The sequence below is a fragment of the Palaemon carinicauda genome, chromosome 3 (assembly GCF_036898095.1).
Source record: "Palaemon carinicauda isolate YSFRI2023 chromosome 3, ASM3689809v2, whole genome shotgun sequence".
NCBI lineage: Eukaryota > Metazoa > Arthropoda > Malacostraca > Decapoda > Palaemonidae > Palaemon > Palaemon carinicauda.
The window spans coordinates 914,781-932,280 of record NC_090727.1 but is presented as its reverse complement, the minus strand read 5'-3'; the positions used below and the strand labels follow the sequence as shown (position 1 = coordinate 932,280).

The 17,500-nt window shown below is 32.9% G+C and overlaps 1 long non-coding RNA gene across 1 annotated transcript in view; it reads left to right on the top strand.

The window, feature by feature from the left end:
* The window catches only part of LOC137636658 (uncharacterized), a 45,026-nt gene that overhangs the window by 14,552 nt on the left and 12,974 nt on the right, over positions 1–17,500 (top strand). The window contains exon 2 of the long non-coding RNA XR_011043183.1: positions 9,797–9,838. This is a non-coding gene — a long non-coding RNA (uncharacterized lncRNA). The remainder of the gene's footprint in view (positions 1–9,796; positions 9,839–17,500) is intronic.

The window sequence follows — 17,500 nt, the reverse complement described above, 5'->3', positions numbered from 1 at the left end:
ATATATATAAAACCCACGAATGGCATTCAATACCGAATTCTATCTTGGGAATATATATCCACTTGGAATTCATTTTAGGGTAACAGCTTCTGGCCGGGTAGAGATATTGAAATCAAGAGTGTTTGTGATATACATTCATATATATATATATATATATATATATATATATATATATATATATATATATATATATATATACATATATACATATACATACATATATATACATATATATAGATACATATACATATATATAATATATATACATACATATGATATATATATATATATACATATATATATATTTATATATATACATATATATACATATATATATATATATATATATATATATATATATATATATATATATTTGTATATATACATATATATACACACACGTATATATATATATATATATATATATATATATATATATGTATATATATGTATATATATATATATATATATATATATATATATATATATATATATATATATATATATATATATATATATATATAATTTTGCTGGTTTTTAGATCCTTACCAACAAAATAGCGAGGGAAACTTAAAAGTTTTTTTTTCCAACCGTCAGTCCGGCGTCTGCCTGTCTGTTAGTCTGTCCATTACTTCATGCCCTATTTACCCTTGTCATTATTACTTGTGTAGCAATGTAGAAGGGATCTTGTCATTTGACATGCATGATTGTACAAAGCTGAAGATCATCCCCAAGTCCAACAGTCAGTGATAGGCACATCTACTTGGTCATCCTCGGTCCTTAATTAATTGTTGAACAGTTTTCAAACGAACATGCTATACTGTATACCGTAGGTAGCCTGATAGTCTCTTACCCTTGCCTTGTTATCACAATTACTTCTGCTACTGTACATGCTAGAAGGTATTACACTGGAAATACGAGATGCAAAGGTAGACATTTGCTTTACCGTCACAACTCCTCGGGTATAGTTAAAGGAATTGCAGTCAAACGGCGTGGAAAGGTAAAGGTAGGCCAACATGTACATGAAGGGAAATCATCATCTTTTTCTTTAATACCAAATTCTGACATTATGGCTCTAAATGCTGTGGGTTGGTGCCACAACTTTACCCTCTGCCATAACTTGTGAACTGGTAAAGATAGAACTTTCTATTGTTACATGCCTACTCTGCTAAGGAAACTCTTTCAGATGACATCAAATGTGTTGCTTCTGTAACCATGACCATAATCAGGATTATTTTATAGAGTAGAATACGTCTCATCTCAGCTTTCGTGTTTCCCAAATACTTCTTGCCGGGAGAAAATCACCTGTTATTTCCATGACAAGAACCACTTTGGTGTCTTCACCCTTTTATCAGTTAGAATGCTTTTAGAAATGAATTGGTCTGGGTTCAATCGATAGGAGATTTGTATTGATTCAGTAATAATCTTAGAATGCTTGTGTTACCCAAAACTAAGACTCAAAAAGTGATATTAAGCTTGAAGTAATGATTAGTTTTAATTGGTTTCTTCAGTAAAAGTCGTATTTTTCAACTATCTCTTATATTTAATTATATTTATCCTATTCTAATTATGTAAAGTTTCCTAATCCTTCTTCGGGTTTGAGAATATTTATAATTTTATAGTTTCTTTGTCGAGTTTTAGACAATGGAGAGAAATTAATATAATGAATTTTCTTGTATTACCCCTATATATATTTCCATATATTATACTGGTAAAAAATAAGAAATAAGCTTTGAATTTGTACTTAGAGTTTTCGTTCATATTATTAAGATAAAAAACGGGAGTGTAATAAGAGGGACATTTGTGAAAACTCCCATTTTGCCCGACGGCTCATTAAACCCTACAGTCCTACATCGTGCATTGTCCTCAAAATCGGGATTAAGCTTTTTATAAGTGTGTATTATATTAAATTTCAATAAATAATCCTTTTCTTATCAAAACTAAATTTATTATATATCATAATGTACCCAATAAATGTCAATTCAAATCCTGTCTTTTAATCTATACTTTGGTATTTAGATATTAGCTTTTGTGTTTGTTCTAATGATGACGATACAAGTCATGAACGAATTTGAATTAGACGAAAAATAAGGAATTTGTTAGTGATATGGTATGTGGAGAGAGAGAGAGAGAGAGAGAGAGAGAGAGAGAGAGAGAGAGAGAGAGAGAGAGAGAGATAACGGTTCGTTAATGCTGTACTCGTAAATCTGCAAGAAAAACTCTCATTGCCAGGCCCTTAACCTTACCAAAGAAAATTACAACAACGGAGGATGAATGTTTTCTGAAACTACGCTCTGTTCTTTGACAAGAGACTCAGTCAGACAAGTGGTCGTCTGTTTTGTATCTCAATTAGTTTAATAAATTCGTTTCTAGTATTTGGACATACTTTTCTTTCATTTTGCTCTAACCAGTTGCTTTTCTTTGTCATGTATGCCGTTCATGTGGGTAAATAAGAGAACATAATCTATGTATGTTTATTTAAATCTATTTTCTTATTCCACCAATATTGACACTCCAGAAAAATAAAAAAGCTGCTATTAACATTTTTTTTTTTTTATATTTTATATGCATGATATGTGGTTTGGCCTAGAAAACAAACTCGTTGCATATGTAGATGATGATACTCTGTGCATGAATTCCATTTCCTGAATGTAGACCTATGGTTACTGAATGCGTTAGTAGGGATCTAGCCAAAATGAGTGCATGATACAAATTATGGGCATGAAGTTGGACTCAAACTCAAAGTATGATTGATAGTATGTTGAGGACAGTATCTCATGAACATCCAAATCTTTTCATTGATAATGTTTTAACTATATATAACTATTTCAAAATTAGAATTAATTCTTTATGACAAATTTACTTTTGAGAAACACATCCGGTCTGTGTCTTCAATTACACATTATTGGGTTATTGATAAAGTCTCAAGATTTTTGGTGATCAATCTATCTGGAAGAAATTTTATAATTCTTTCATTTTGCCTTGTTACAGTACTGTTCTCCCATGAGGTCTTAAGCTGTTGACTCCAATCTTTGGTTGGTGGACAGAACCTTGCGTTTTGTCAAATTTCTTATTGGTGATCTTGATATTAATCTCTGGCATCGTTGTTCAGTTAGTTCTTTTGTTCATGTTGCATAAGATTTTTCATGATTCTGACCATCCTTTGCATTCTGATCTTTCCAGACTGTACTGATCTTTCTAATCGGGCAGTTGAATTGGTGGAACTTTAGAAGTTTAAACTTTCTACAAGTAGTTTTATGCTGAACAAGTTGACATAGGTCTATTTTGACGTTGATTTTTATCTTAAAATGTTTTTTTTTTTATTCGTTGCTGCTCGTATATAGAATATTCATTTCCTCATTTCCATTCCTCACTAGGTTGCTTTCCCTGTTAGAGACCTTGGGATTGTAGCATCCTGGTTTTCTGGCTTAGTTAGTAATAGTAATGATAGCAGTAATGATGATAATATTGATAATAGTAATAATGAATTAGACAATGCGCTCCAAAGAAAAAAATCTCGGACATCCTTCATTGAAATTACTACTATGGCCAGTTGACGTTAAATGATTTTTTGTCTGTTAGGCCTAATCATTACTGGATAGACCGAATGTATCTTTAAGCCTGCCATACACGCACAGTTTTAACTGACAGTTCGCTGAACTGACAGTCCTGCCGGATATCGAGAGTACCCAAACAATATTCAATTCTGCCATCCGTCTAACCTCAGTTGACACCCGGACAGCACCGTGGCAACATCTCTTCCTCCCTAACATCTGCCTAGCCGAGCTGATGTGCAAGAAATGAAAACACCAAAAAGAAATGGCGTAAACATTGGTTCTGTGGCAAGAGAACTTCCTCCACTAAAGTCTACGATGTAATGAAGTAATACTAACTTGAGGAGAAAGTGTAAAATTTAAATATATATATATATATATATATATATATATATATATATATATATATATATATATATATATATATATATATATATATATATATATGTGTGTGTGTGTGTGTGTGTGTATTTATTTATTTTAATACAGATGGTTCTGTGGCATATAGAAACAGGACATTATTCACTAAATTATAACATATAATGAAGTAGTACTAACATGAGGAGTAGGCTTACGTTTAAAAGTTGACACACACACACACATATATATATGTATACACACACACACACACACACACATATATATATATATATATATATATATATATATATATATATATATATATATATATATATATATATATATATATATATATATATATATTACTCTTAAACCTAAACGGCAACAAACTTCAACAATAAAAATGGTGAGGATAGGTCTATTCCAAATTTGTCAATATGCATCTCAAAAGTACATCAATTTAGTCGTCTTGTTATTTATTCGTAATGGGCAGGGGAATCGTTCGACAGAGGTCTCTAGTGTTACCATGACAAAACAAAGAAAGAGTTGGTCTTCTTGCCACCTTCAAGGAAATGGGAGGAGCTTTGTCCAACCTCAGCGAATTCTTAAACATATTACAAATCGAGTTGCCATATTTCATACTGTGGTATCATTTGTCTCTCGAGTATTCACTAAAAATACACAACACACACACACGCACACATTCATGTATATATATATATATATATATATATATATATATATATATATATATATATATATATATATATATATATGATTATTTTTACTATTCTTTTGAGGAGCCCGGTAGACACTTTCAATGGAGGGGTAGATGGCGGGGGAGTGGGGGTTAGGTAGATGAGGGGGGGGGGGGGAATTACTCCTTCCCTGGTCAGTCCAACACTGAAGAATTTGAGGAAATAAGGAAGTCATTTGTATACTAGAGGTTGTGGAAAGAGGTTAAAAATTTCTTGATACAACTTGAAAGATATTGTATCATTGCCTAATCTAATTTGATAACCGTTAATGTTCCAAGGAAATATTGCTAAGCTAATTCATTAATAGTTCACTTGTAGTAGCTAGTAGCAACAGAATAAACAGCTGCTGTTGTTCTAAGGTTGATTAGTAACGAAAGTTAACTATTAACTCTGCATAATAAAAAAATCTGTGACGGAAGCAGTAAATACTGATGACTATTACATTCTAGCAAAACCTTTGAGAAATTTGCTTTATTGATAAATCATATAAAAAAGTCTCTTGTCCTCAGAACGACATAATTTTCCGATATTTTGTAATGGAAGTAAGAAATACTAATTTTCCAGCGATATATTCGAATTTTCCAAAAAAATATAAGCGCAGGTGGCATGAGCACAAAATGATTTCCTTCACTAATATCTTGGCTGTAAGTTATCAGTGATTATGTAATTACTAGTAGCTTTATCTTCAGAAAATTGCGTAGCTTGATCACGCCGACTTCTAATAATCGTGATTCAAATAGGCCTAAGTATCCATGATCAAGTTCCTATTTGTGTTCCTTTCATTCATTCATTTATTAAACTTCCTCGGTATTTCTAAGATAAATGACCTTCTTCGCCGGTATTTGTCTTAGGCCGTCAATTTTAGTTCCTAGTTTCTCACTATCCCTCCAGAAAAGAAATCTCTCCTGAGCGGCAGATAGAAACTCCTGCACTTGACCATTCCAACCTGGAACCTTTCGAAATTTGTGTGAAGCCAAGACGAGATATTCCTCAGCTGGATTAAAAAATAAGGCATTTTGAGCATTATTTCAATCATATTCCTTTATAATTATTCCAGTTAACGAAAATGTTTTGGTTGATTTTAAAGCAAACTGACAAATTATCCTATAGAGCACTTACGTAATGAGCATATTAACTGGAAAACTTGTGGTATGTGGAGGACTACAGAACATAATGATCTAGTAACTAAATAGTATAACTTCGAGCCGGACAAATGTTGGTATAAGGATTCTTTCTAACGAATCCTTCAAACATTCATAAGACAATGACTCTAATTAAAGCTATTATTGTTCCAAAATCTACCATTATGTGGATGAGCATTCAAGTCCAACAAAATAATCCAGTTATCTCTACTCGGTGATAACTACCTCCAATTTTGCCATAGGGCCTCAGTAATTATCAAGCGAATTAAAGGTCTTGTAATAAAGATTGAATCAGCAACACAACAAAGATTTTGATGTATATATTTAAAATTTTAGTTTAAACGTCAATGCCAACCGTTCTTAGCCTCAAATACGGGCGGAAAAGGGAAGGTAAAAAATTTGATGAATAAAGGGCAAGTGGGTTGCGAACTAAAGACATATGGCACATCCCCTTGAATCTGAATGACTTGTGAAATATTTTACAGTAGAGTATCCTTATGTATTACAAAATGTTGCTATCTATGAATATCTAAAGGCCGATGAAAGTCTTTAACAATCAATCTAACATTCTAAAACTAAGTTTTTGGAAGCACTCTCTCTCTCTCTCTCTCTCTCTCTCTCTCTCTCTCTCTCTCTCTCTCTCTCTCTCTCTCTCTCTGTGAATGTCCCCAAGGCTCGTATAACTCATTTATGGCGTTTTTATGAATACTTTACAGCATCGAGCCATAGATGAAATTAGAACAAGACTAATGTCAGATCTCCGAACAATGTAATGTAGCTACTAACGGAAAGAATTGTTATGCCACTGCATTAATTTCTACTTTCTTTTATTGATTCTATATATATATATATATATATATATATATATATATATATATATATAAATGTGTGTGTGTGTGTCTGTGTGTGTGAGTGTTTGTGTGTGTCTTTTGTGTATTTATATTTGATAGTCGGGATGTCAAATGATACCACAGCATGAAATATGGTAACAAGATTTGTAATATTTTCCAGCGTTCGCTGAGGTTGGACAAGGCTCCGCCTATTTCCTAAGAAGTAGTAAGAAATGCTTCTATTTATTTGTTTTGTCATGGTAACACTAGAGACCTCTGACGAGCGATTCTTCCCGAGTGTCGGCGGACTTTTGAATCTAAGTGTACATTATAAAGTTGTAACTTCTCGAAAGAAAAACCTATAATTTGTTTTCTCTGAAAAGTTTGTGCTTATCGTTATGTACTTTAGTCCTATCCACTCCCTGCGTATGTTCTGATTTATAGGAACATTGTATATCTCAATGTAAATGAATGATTATTTTGATATCCTTGTCAGCATTTTCATATCTGTCGGAACAATCATAACTTTTTATTTTCTAAGTGATGGGTATCCCCTGTAAATAACGATAAATTCAGAATAAAATCGCTTATCCCCTCGGAACACGGCCATTGCATCAGCGACGAAGGACTTCAATTCATATGTTGCACTGAGGGCAGGCCTGCAGGAACCTCCATACACGTGCAAACTGGCCGTCAGCTCCCGAGAACATACGGGTAGATTTTCGACATTCGCTTGTTCATCCAATCGCCTTTCCGGCCTGTCTTCAGTTGAAAATACACGCTCAGACTGGCCTGAATAAACCTGTTAAATCTGGTTTCATCAGTCGGCCTGAAAGTTAAAACTGTGCGTGCATGCCCCTGGCTGAACTTATATACCACCCCGGACGTTTTCACGGGCAATGTTGTTGTACCAATATCTAGTTTTTAGTGGTTTGCTGTTTTACGATAAGTGACATTCATTTACTAGAGGACAGATTGATTATAAATATTGCCATTATTATTGGTATCATTTATGTTGAGTGGAAGGAATCTGTTATTACATATTATGATTTCAATATATTATTTCAAAACTTATTTTCCCGAAAAAAAAGGATTCTTATCTCTTCCCTCCTGTCAGATTCCATGTTAGCTCTTGTCCTTACTACCAGTTTATGTCCTCCTCCAATAATGACGTTTAGACAGAAAAACAAAATAAGGGTACATTCTGGACCCTGAAACCCTCAAGTTTATAAGTGTTTCATTTACATTGGAATTCAGGGAATTGAAGACTTGAACACATTCGATCTGTGTAGTTTAGAAGGGTATTTGAATAAGCCACCTGAATGTACAGTATGGTGTATCAAGTACATTATGTTTATCTTCATTTTTGTGCTTTAGATTTTGTAATAGTTTCAAGTATGGGTCGCTACCAGTAGACTATCGTTAAATAATAGTAAATTGGTAAATGTATGCACTCGTCTGTGTTTATCTGTTATGATCTGGTTGACAAAGAGAATCCTTATTAACATATGACCTTACCGACAAGAAAAACATCACGCTTTATCTGGTATTGTGGAGTAATGTAATGTCCTCAATGGATTTCATTTCTCCTAAGATATTTATTTATATTACGTAAAAGAAACTCGAGGCGGCTGCTCTGATCAACAAGGGAAATATAAGTCTACTTTGGGTTTATGAATAACGCATGAGTTCCGGAAATGCCAATACTCGTGTATTATTTTTTCTAGCGCTCGCGCTCCCGTGCACAGAGAGAGAGAGAGAGAGAGAGAGAGAGAGAGAGAGAGAGAGAGAGAGAGAGATTAGGATAAGACAAGATAAGATAGGAGTAAATAAAAGATACTCTTATATAAGATATATTCACGAAGAGAAAGCCAAGGCTTATAAACAAAGTTTCAGATATAGACTGCAATTCTATATTTTTTTCTCTATCATGATTTTACTCCTTTTTTACATTTTCAATCTTGTAAAGGACGTTTTTTAGCCTATATTTCTCTACCTCACTAGGCCCATTTACCTAAGAAGTTAGCCAGATTAGCTGAGGCTATATCTAGCTACATCTGAATTATTTATTTCATAAGTGATTTTCCTTTACATGTCTTCTTCTTCTTCTTGGGGCATTAAAGCCAACACTTGTTGTTGGCACGGGCCTTTCCCTTGGTTGGCCCGTAGTACATGTCTTCTTTGGGTTTCCCCTTATATGCACCTTAATTACACCTGGGTGAAAAAAAGGAGTGTAAGAATTATTTTTAGATTATACGCTTCGTCCTCATTAATTACTATAAAGCAGTGGTCGGGGAACTGGGGTAAATTACCCCAAGTGGAATAATTCAGAAATGTGTTGGGGTAATGGGTGAACGAATTTGAAAATTGAAGAAAAAGAATTCCAGGATCTTTAAAATTACGGAAATGGAGAAATAACAGAATTGATATTATTTGATATCAGATGCTAGTACTTCCTCTATATATTATTATAATAGTCGATAATCGATGTGTAATATATTTATCCTGTTTAATAAGTCTATTATTACGTTGGAACGAGGTTGTTTTCACCCCTGTTTGTGTTTGTTTGTGAACAGCTCTCTGGGTACAATATAGTTTGGTTATATTTTTATCAAGTTAACTTTTGTCAAAATTAAACGGATTTTGTAGATAGTGGTGAATATTGCTTTTCGTATTTCTATTGACAACATCGAGAAGTTAGAACCTTTTGGGCTTGATTCTTTTGAAAGGTAGAATCTTTTAGTTTTTCGGTCAGTTCACTCGCATTGTCTTAACAGGTTTTGATCATTACAATGTTTATTATGTTTTTGTCCCATTCTAGAATGTATTGAATTTTTGAGTAGCTTTTATCTTTAATATCACAGCTTTTCTTTAGTCCTGGCTGCCATACAAAATCAGTAATGCTATTTTCATCCAACCCGTGTTTTCTTCTACAAAATTTGCATACTTCTTAAATTTTTTTTTGTATTACTCTATATTATTTCACCTTTGCTCAATACACACAGGTCTCTCTCTCTCTCTCTCTCTCTCTCTCTCTCTCTCTCCGAACATCTGCCAGTAAGACTTTATAATGAAATGCTTATTGAATCATGGCTCTTAATCACCAATAGTTAAATGGGAGATATTATGCTGATAATTTGTTTTCCTTGCAGGTCTTAATCAGTGGCCCTTTGAGCAGCTTCAGTGACGTGTAGGTAAGTCTGAGACTTCCATAACATTTTCTTGATATTAAGAATTTATGTAATTAAGGTCTTATTTACATGTTTAGTCACGTAGCATAATTTCTAGTCAAGTGGTTATTCAAGAGATTGACAGCTGTCGTCGGATAATAACCCGGAAATCATGTTGAGTAACGTCGTGTAATTTTTTTAATTCAGGTTTTGTTTTTAGTGAATCGCCATTCATCGCCCCAGCACAATTATACCACTGGCCCCAATTCACCTCGTACACATATATCATTATCAACGCTTCATTTTCTTTGCGGCATTTACTGATAATGTCAGCCCTATTCCGTTTCCTTTTGGTGTGCCGGGATAGGTTCTCGAGGCAACAGTTCATTAAAGGAATTTGCAGTTGTATGTATATATATATATATATATATATATATATATATATATATATATATATATATATATATATATATATACACTGTATATATATATATATATATATATATATTATATATATATATTCATATATATATTATATATATATATATATATATATATATATATATATATATTATATACATACATATATATATATATATATATATATATATATATATATATATATATATATATATATATATAATGTATATATGAATATTTAAAGTGTAATTCTCTCCTTTTGGCTATATTAAAACGCTCTCTCTCTCTCTCTCTCTCTCTCTCTCTCTCTCTCTCTCTCTCTCTAAGGATGGTGGTTTCCTGGTGGTTGTTATATGAAAAACCCTGATCTTCCTCCCTGGTGGAGAGGATGCTCTCAGGCAAAAGCATTGCATCTAAACAAGCAAATGTTGATGACCTTCGATCAAGATTACAGGAGAATAAGGGAGGAAGGAATTGCCGAAAGGAAAGGAAAAAGGAATAATACACCGTGAAGCAATCATCTCGGCAATCAGAGAAGAAAATAAACTTCTTATTGCTCTTATTGGGTTTTTAGGTATTTTTTTCAGTTCATGGAATTTTTAGTGTAAAGAAGCTCTTTTTTTCAAAATTGTGAGATATTTGAGTATTCGTGAATGTTGATGTAGCTGAGAAAATAGGCTTTGAGATGAGCACGCTTGTGTCTGTAAGTCCGATCCGTGTGTTGTTTTTTTAGTTAAAAGAAAAGTTGAGTTTTGAAGACAGAAATCTCATATATGAAAGGTTTCGAAAACAATTTACGATGGCGGGATCGGTTTTTCAGCGTTGTTTGTAATTAATCCCTATTTATGTTATCGTCGTTAGAAAAGACGTGTAGTTTTTTAATGGAAATTATTTCATTCATAGGCCTATAATATTCCCTTTTTTGACTACAGAGATACTAGAACCGAAAATTAATTTTGATCCTATCTGCGAGGATGTCAGAGCGGTAACGTCCCCGCAAAGAGTCTCGGGTATAGGGTACAGCATTACATTCATAGTCCGGAAATTTCTTGGGGATCACATTATGCTCGGGCAAGGCCAGTTTCCGAAAGTCCTGCTTGTGCATGAGCTTGCTTCAGGAAATGGGGATAAGCATTGGAGACTTTTATGTTTTATTGATAAATGTTTTATTCAGACACTTTTTATACGGCTCTTTGAAGGCCGCGGAAAAAAAGTTGAAATAAATTAACAATTTTGAACAGAATTTTCCTCTTGACTATAACTGACAAGAAACAGAAGTGCTGTAGTTAGAGGAATTGATTTGTTAATCAAGTGTATATATTATATATAATGTATATATATATATATATATATATATATATATATAAATATATATTATGTATATATGTATATGTATATATATGTATGTATATATATATATATATATATATATATATATATGTATGTATATATATATATATATATATATATATATATATATATATATATATATATATATATATATATGTATATATATATATATATATATATATATGTATATATATATATATATATATATATATATATATATATATATATATATATATATATATATGAATATATATCACAAGCACACGTGATTTCAATCAATGTAAATATCACCCACGAATGGCATTTAATACCGAATTCTATCTTGGGAGTATACATCCACTTGGAATTAATTTTATGGTAACAGTTTCTGGCCGGGTGGAGATTCGAACCCCCACCTGTTCGGTTGGAAACCATGCCTGCAGGGACCATACCGACTGAGCTATCAAGAGCTATCTTGACTATCTTGATCATCCTGACTACCTTTTATGTTCATTAAAAAGAGATATCAAAAGAAAGACATAAATAATAATAGTAAAATCATATGTATACCTCGGTTATAAATTGATAGGAAAGGTAAACCGCATTAAAGTGAAGAATGTGGATTAAGATGAGCTAGAAAATTTGGCATATCTCAAGACTGTTGAATCAAGAAGTATAGTTAGAGTTAGTGAAGTACATGGGAGAGTGGTTGCAATAGAAAATGGTTTCCATTAATTTATGGTCTTAAATATTACCCTTTTTAAGTATCCTGTTTAATAATCTTACATCATATGAATTATTGGAAATTTTTGTCATTATAATATAAAGACAGTAATGTTAAAAAAAGAAAATGCTTAGATTACGTCTCTCTCTCTCTCTCTCTCTCTCTCTCTCTCTCTCTCTCTCTCTCTCTCTCTCTCTCTCTCTCTCTCTCTCAACATAGTGAAAAGGTTTGTGTATCGTCATGATCAACATAATTGTAAATATCAGCCACAAATATTTAATAGAAAATAGAAGCAAACTAAATATAAAGTTTATATTTAGTTTGCTTCTATTTTCCTCGCCATAATTTGCATCCTGAATTTCCAGCGTAATATTCTGTATTTACTTGATTAATAGGTTCCCCTTTAGTACCTGCTCAATAATAATGATAGCATTAATAACTATTATAATGATGATAATAGATATAAATAGTAAAAATACTGATATTAATGGGGAGATTTAATTATGGCTAATTTTAGTTTTCTTGTGTTTTCTTTTGTTTTTTCTATGCCGTGTCGGAACAACTTCCTGTAGATTTCTGTCGAGTTTCACGTGCATCAGTCTTAATTGTTATTGCTCTTGAGAGAGAGAGAGAGAGAGAGAGAGAGAGAGAGAGAGAGAGAGAGAGAGAGAGAGAGAGAGAGAGAGTCAGTCTTGCCTAAAACATGTTTTCTCCCTAATTATTTTCCATAATAAGTTGAGGTATGCCATTTTTATTCATCTAAAATAATTTTCAGCGACATGAGTATTATTATTGAATTCTGGAGTCTATTACTGTATCACAAGTATTGATTCAAGTATTGACTACTATAACTTGCTCTCCATTGTTTTATTTTTTCTCATTTTAATGTTTTAGTACCATGGATGTTTGTTCAGTCCGTTAAGTGTAATTTTTGTTTCTTGCCAAATGAACAGAAGATTATTTTAAAAAAACGAATGACATTAACTAGAGACTTCAAAATTCCAATAACTCTACACTTTGCTTTTACGACAAATTTGTCGTAGGAAATAATCCAACAAAGTCTCGGCTGTTTATTTTCTCTGCAGATTAGTTATTTGTTATATAATTTAAGATTAACATAAATATAACTACGGGATAGACGGAAATCTCTTTACCCAAGACAAGACAGCTCACCTCGAGATATATTGATGTCATAATTGAAAAGGAACCGGTTCCGTAATATATCCTGAACTGTAGATTTTTGTATAAGTGAATCTGTATTCGTGGAGACAGCGCTGTTGTTGTATAGGTGCCGCTTTGAAACTGACTCAATTTTCTAAGCCTTCGAATTTATTCAGGATAAAATCCGAAGAGAATAACTTAAGTTTCCTCTTGCTTCTTCCTTGAACAGTAGAAACAGTAGTCATTTTCTCTTGGTCAAAGAATCTCTCTCTTTATCCAATCACCTTCTTCCACTCTTAATCGATGGAAGTAAGTAATCCTCAAATGGAACGTTGCTATTGTTCTTACGCTATACTGTCATGCAAAAAATGCCCTCTTGCTACTCCGCTTAACTTTTCTACTACAACCTTCAATCCTTTAAGAGGCAAACAAATTTTCCGGCGATGATAGCAGCTCGTATTTCTTTTTGCTGGAAGTGCGAATGGTAAAACAGTCCACTATGAGGTTATTAGTAAACTATAACGAATATCTGAAAAAAAATTTATATGTATAAATATGTAAAAATAGTCAACTTTGAATGCCATCAATCTTTCTAAATCGTAGGATTTTAGTAATTTATCCTATTGTGACTCTGCCCCGCCGAGGAGTGAACAAAATAGGATTTGTTGTTGTTTTCAGCCTACATGAATGTTAGTTGTTTTATTCCAGTTAGTGTAGCCAGATAGTTATTGCAGCTGTTTAACGTTATGCGCAAACTCAGAATGTGGGAGTATTGAATTGAAATTTCTTTTTGTTTTGTATTTCAGATATTATTTTGACGATTTTCGCACTGTATTATTTATATATTTGTTATATTCTGATGTCTCCTCATTTCTCGTTGATGGCAGTGCTGCTCACAAAGGGCTGCTGATGCCTGCTTCGAGTTTCTAAGCCTTGATTGTTGAAAGGGGATTAGTTGGGGATAAGTAGGTTAGAGTTTGTGGAATTCATTATAGATCACCCAACCGAGTACTGACCAAACCTTTTGTTTATTAACGACATTGATTTTTATTAGTACGAATAACGATGGTCTTCTTCGTGTATGAACCGACTAACTTATAGCATAGGTCACTGTTTTCTACTTGAATAAATATTTTATATATTTGTTTATTATTTTAATCATTATATTAACTTCAACAACTTGACCCAACATTTGTCTTTGACTCTGTTCGTCCAATAAGATAAGTTTGGAAATCCAGTTCATTCGTCCATCAAGTTTTAAAGAGGAATACGCCTCTTAGGTACCGAAGCTCATTCATTATTGAAATGGGAATAGTTTTCCATTGCAGTGTATCCGATAAAACCATTGAGGCATGTAAATCTTCCCGTGTGTGGGCCTTAAAGTTCAGATGATTTATTTTTATTAGAATTTTTTATTGATTTACTAATTTGGAATATATTTAAAACTGGTATCTGTAGGGAAACAGACTGAAAACGTATATTTCTTTATATTACCTAAATTGTTTGCAGAATTGTATTCTACTAATTATCAGAAATTATTTACAGAAGCCAATTGACCGTCATCAATCGAAGGTTGATGTTGTCGGTGTAATGGGATATAGATGTTCTGCTGAATTCGATTCAATTATGAAATATAGAAAACGTATGCCTCCATATTGCCAAACCAGATGGTAAAATGTAGGAAAGTCAAGATAGTAAATCCCGAGACCCCATTATTATTCTAAATTCTTCTATGTGGAGTTAGCAGTAGCCCATTTTGTATTGTGTATACACTCTGCTTTATGTTATACACAGATATCCATACTTTACATTCCTGTGATAGAGGAAACGCTTTTCCTGTTTGTGAATATGTAACCCTGTGCCATGCTGAAAAGACTTAGGAGGCATTTCAGTATACTGTACATGTAATACCATAGGATGAGCGAATGATGATAATTTGGTCATTGAAAATTGAAGTTTTTAAAGTAGGTAATCTTATGTACTTATTTCCCTTTATTCGTTTGTCCCTATTTCTCTTTGAAAAGAACACTCTAATTTCTTTAGTATGAAACGAAAAAACTACATTACATATTAATATCTGATATCATTTTTAACATTCCCTTTTGCAAGAAAAGTTTCATATGTTTTGATGGATTTATGATGCATTTTAATGTTTTTTTTTTTTTTGGGGGGGGGGGGGTTAAATATTTCATATATATTAGCATGATATAATTTCTCATTTGCACCTTGCTGTTTTTTTTTTCTCTAACAATTTTGGGTTGTACATTCCATTTCGTTGAAGTTAGTTCTTCATTTTGTAAATTTGTATATTGTAGTTCGATGTCTTTGTTAGAAGAATACTTTCTAGTTTATTTAATAGTGATATTGCATCGGACAAGAGTTGTCGCAAATGTAAGATATTCTCTCTCTCTCTCTCTCTCTCTCTCTCTCTCTCTCTCTCTCTCTCTCTCTCTCTCTCTTATCACGAACGGTTCACCGTACCTGAATTCTGTTGATTTGGATAATAGGAGTTAACGAATTAACATCGGCCATCTTACTTTTATTTACTGATAGATTTATACTTATATTTAGTTAAGTAGTTCTGTTCTCGGTTATTTGTGTTAAGTTTTGTTTTCTTGATTAATCATTTAAATAAAGCGTGCAGGCATTTTTTCATTTCATTTTCTCCTAGAATTCCTGCAGGTATATGATTACCAGAGATGATGCGATGAATAATTGTGCCTTTATACAGTATAATTAAATTCTGAGAAAATTAAGGAAAAGGTCCTGGAAGACAAGTAAAAGCAAAACACCTAAATTTGCCTATTTGTGATGTAGGTGGCATTTCTCGCTGCGCGCAGTAGCCGGAATGTTCGCTCATATCTCCATACAGCGTTTTCTGCAAGGTAAAATGTCCAAAATATTTTTCCTTCGACATGTTACATTATTCCTGAGAGTACCCATTGACCCCCGCCCACCACCGTTTGACTATTGTAGAAAGACTTTTGCCCAAAATGGATTTCATTATCGATTCCTTGGCAAACACGAAAGAAATGTGAAAGGATGTTATAAGGATTTTTTTTATTGTTACTAATAAGGAAGAGCACATCTATTTTGAAAATGTAATCTATGTTGAGGAAAATTCTGAGCAAAAACATTAATCTAATGAAGTTTTGTAGAATTAAGGGAAATTTGGAATGTTTGAAAGACGCCACTTCAAAGGGTCAATGGTTTTATCGGTGAATCCGCAGGAGGGGAACTCAAACTCAGAAGGATTTTTAGGATTTTTACTGTTTTGTTAAGTTTCTTTTGTTTTCTCCCTTAGATTTCAATTTTTTTTAAACAATATTGCAGGGACATCTTACTGAGATCTTCATTAGCTTAATATTTAATATAGCTCTTGTCTTTCTGAGTGGTTTGAATTTAATTGCGTAACTTTCATTATAATAATGTTTAAAGCGTTTTGGTTATGAAACACTTGTGCTACCTGGATAATAAAGTCCTTCGTTTCCATTGCCATAAGATACGACTAGAGGTACCTCTCTCTCTCTCTCTCTCTCTCTCTCTCTCTCTCTCTCTCTCTCTCTCTCTCCCCACCGCCACCCTGTTGGAGCCCTTATAATAATAATAATAATAAATGCTAAGCTACAACCCTAGTTGGAAAAGCAGGATGCTATAAGCCCAGGGGCCCCAACAGGGAATATAGCCCAGTGAGGAAAGGAAATAAAGAAAATCCTTATACGGCTTGTAGCATCCTGCTTTTCCAACTAGTGTTGTTGCTTAGCTAATAATAATAATAATAATAATAATAATAATAATAATAATAATAACAGAAGTTAAGCCTAAATAGCCTTGAGAAAAAGCTTACTCTAAAACAGAAAAAAAAAACTTAAAGCAAATTGAAAGATTGTTATAAAAATAAACTCAAACTACAGTATGCAATTTAAGGCACATTTATTCAATGTGATGATTTAGTTGTGACACATACCGCTATACGCAACGACACGCCCACATAGATTGCACGCACATACGCACACACGTCTGAGGAGGGACGCGAAGAGAGTGCTAACAGC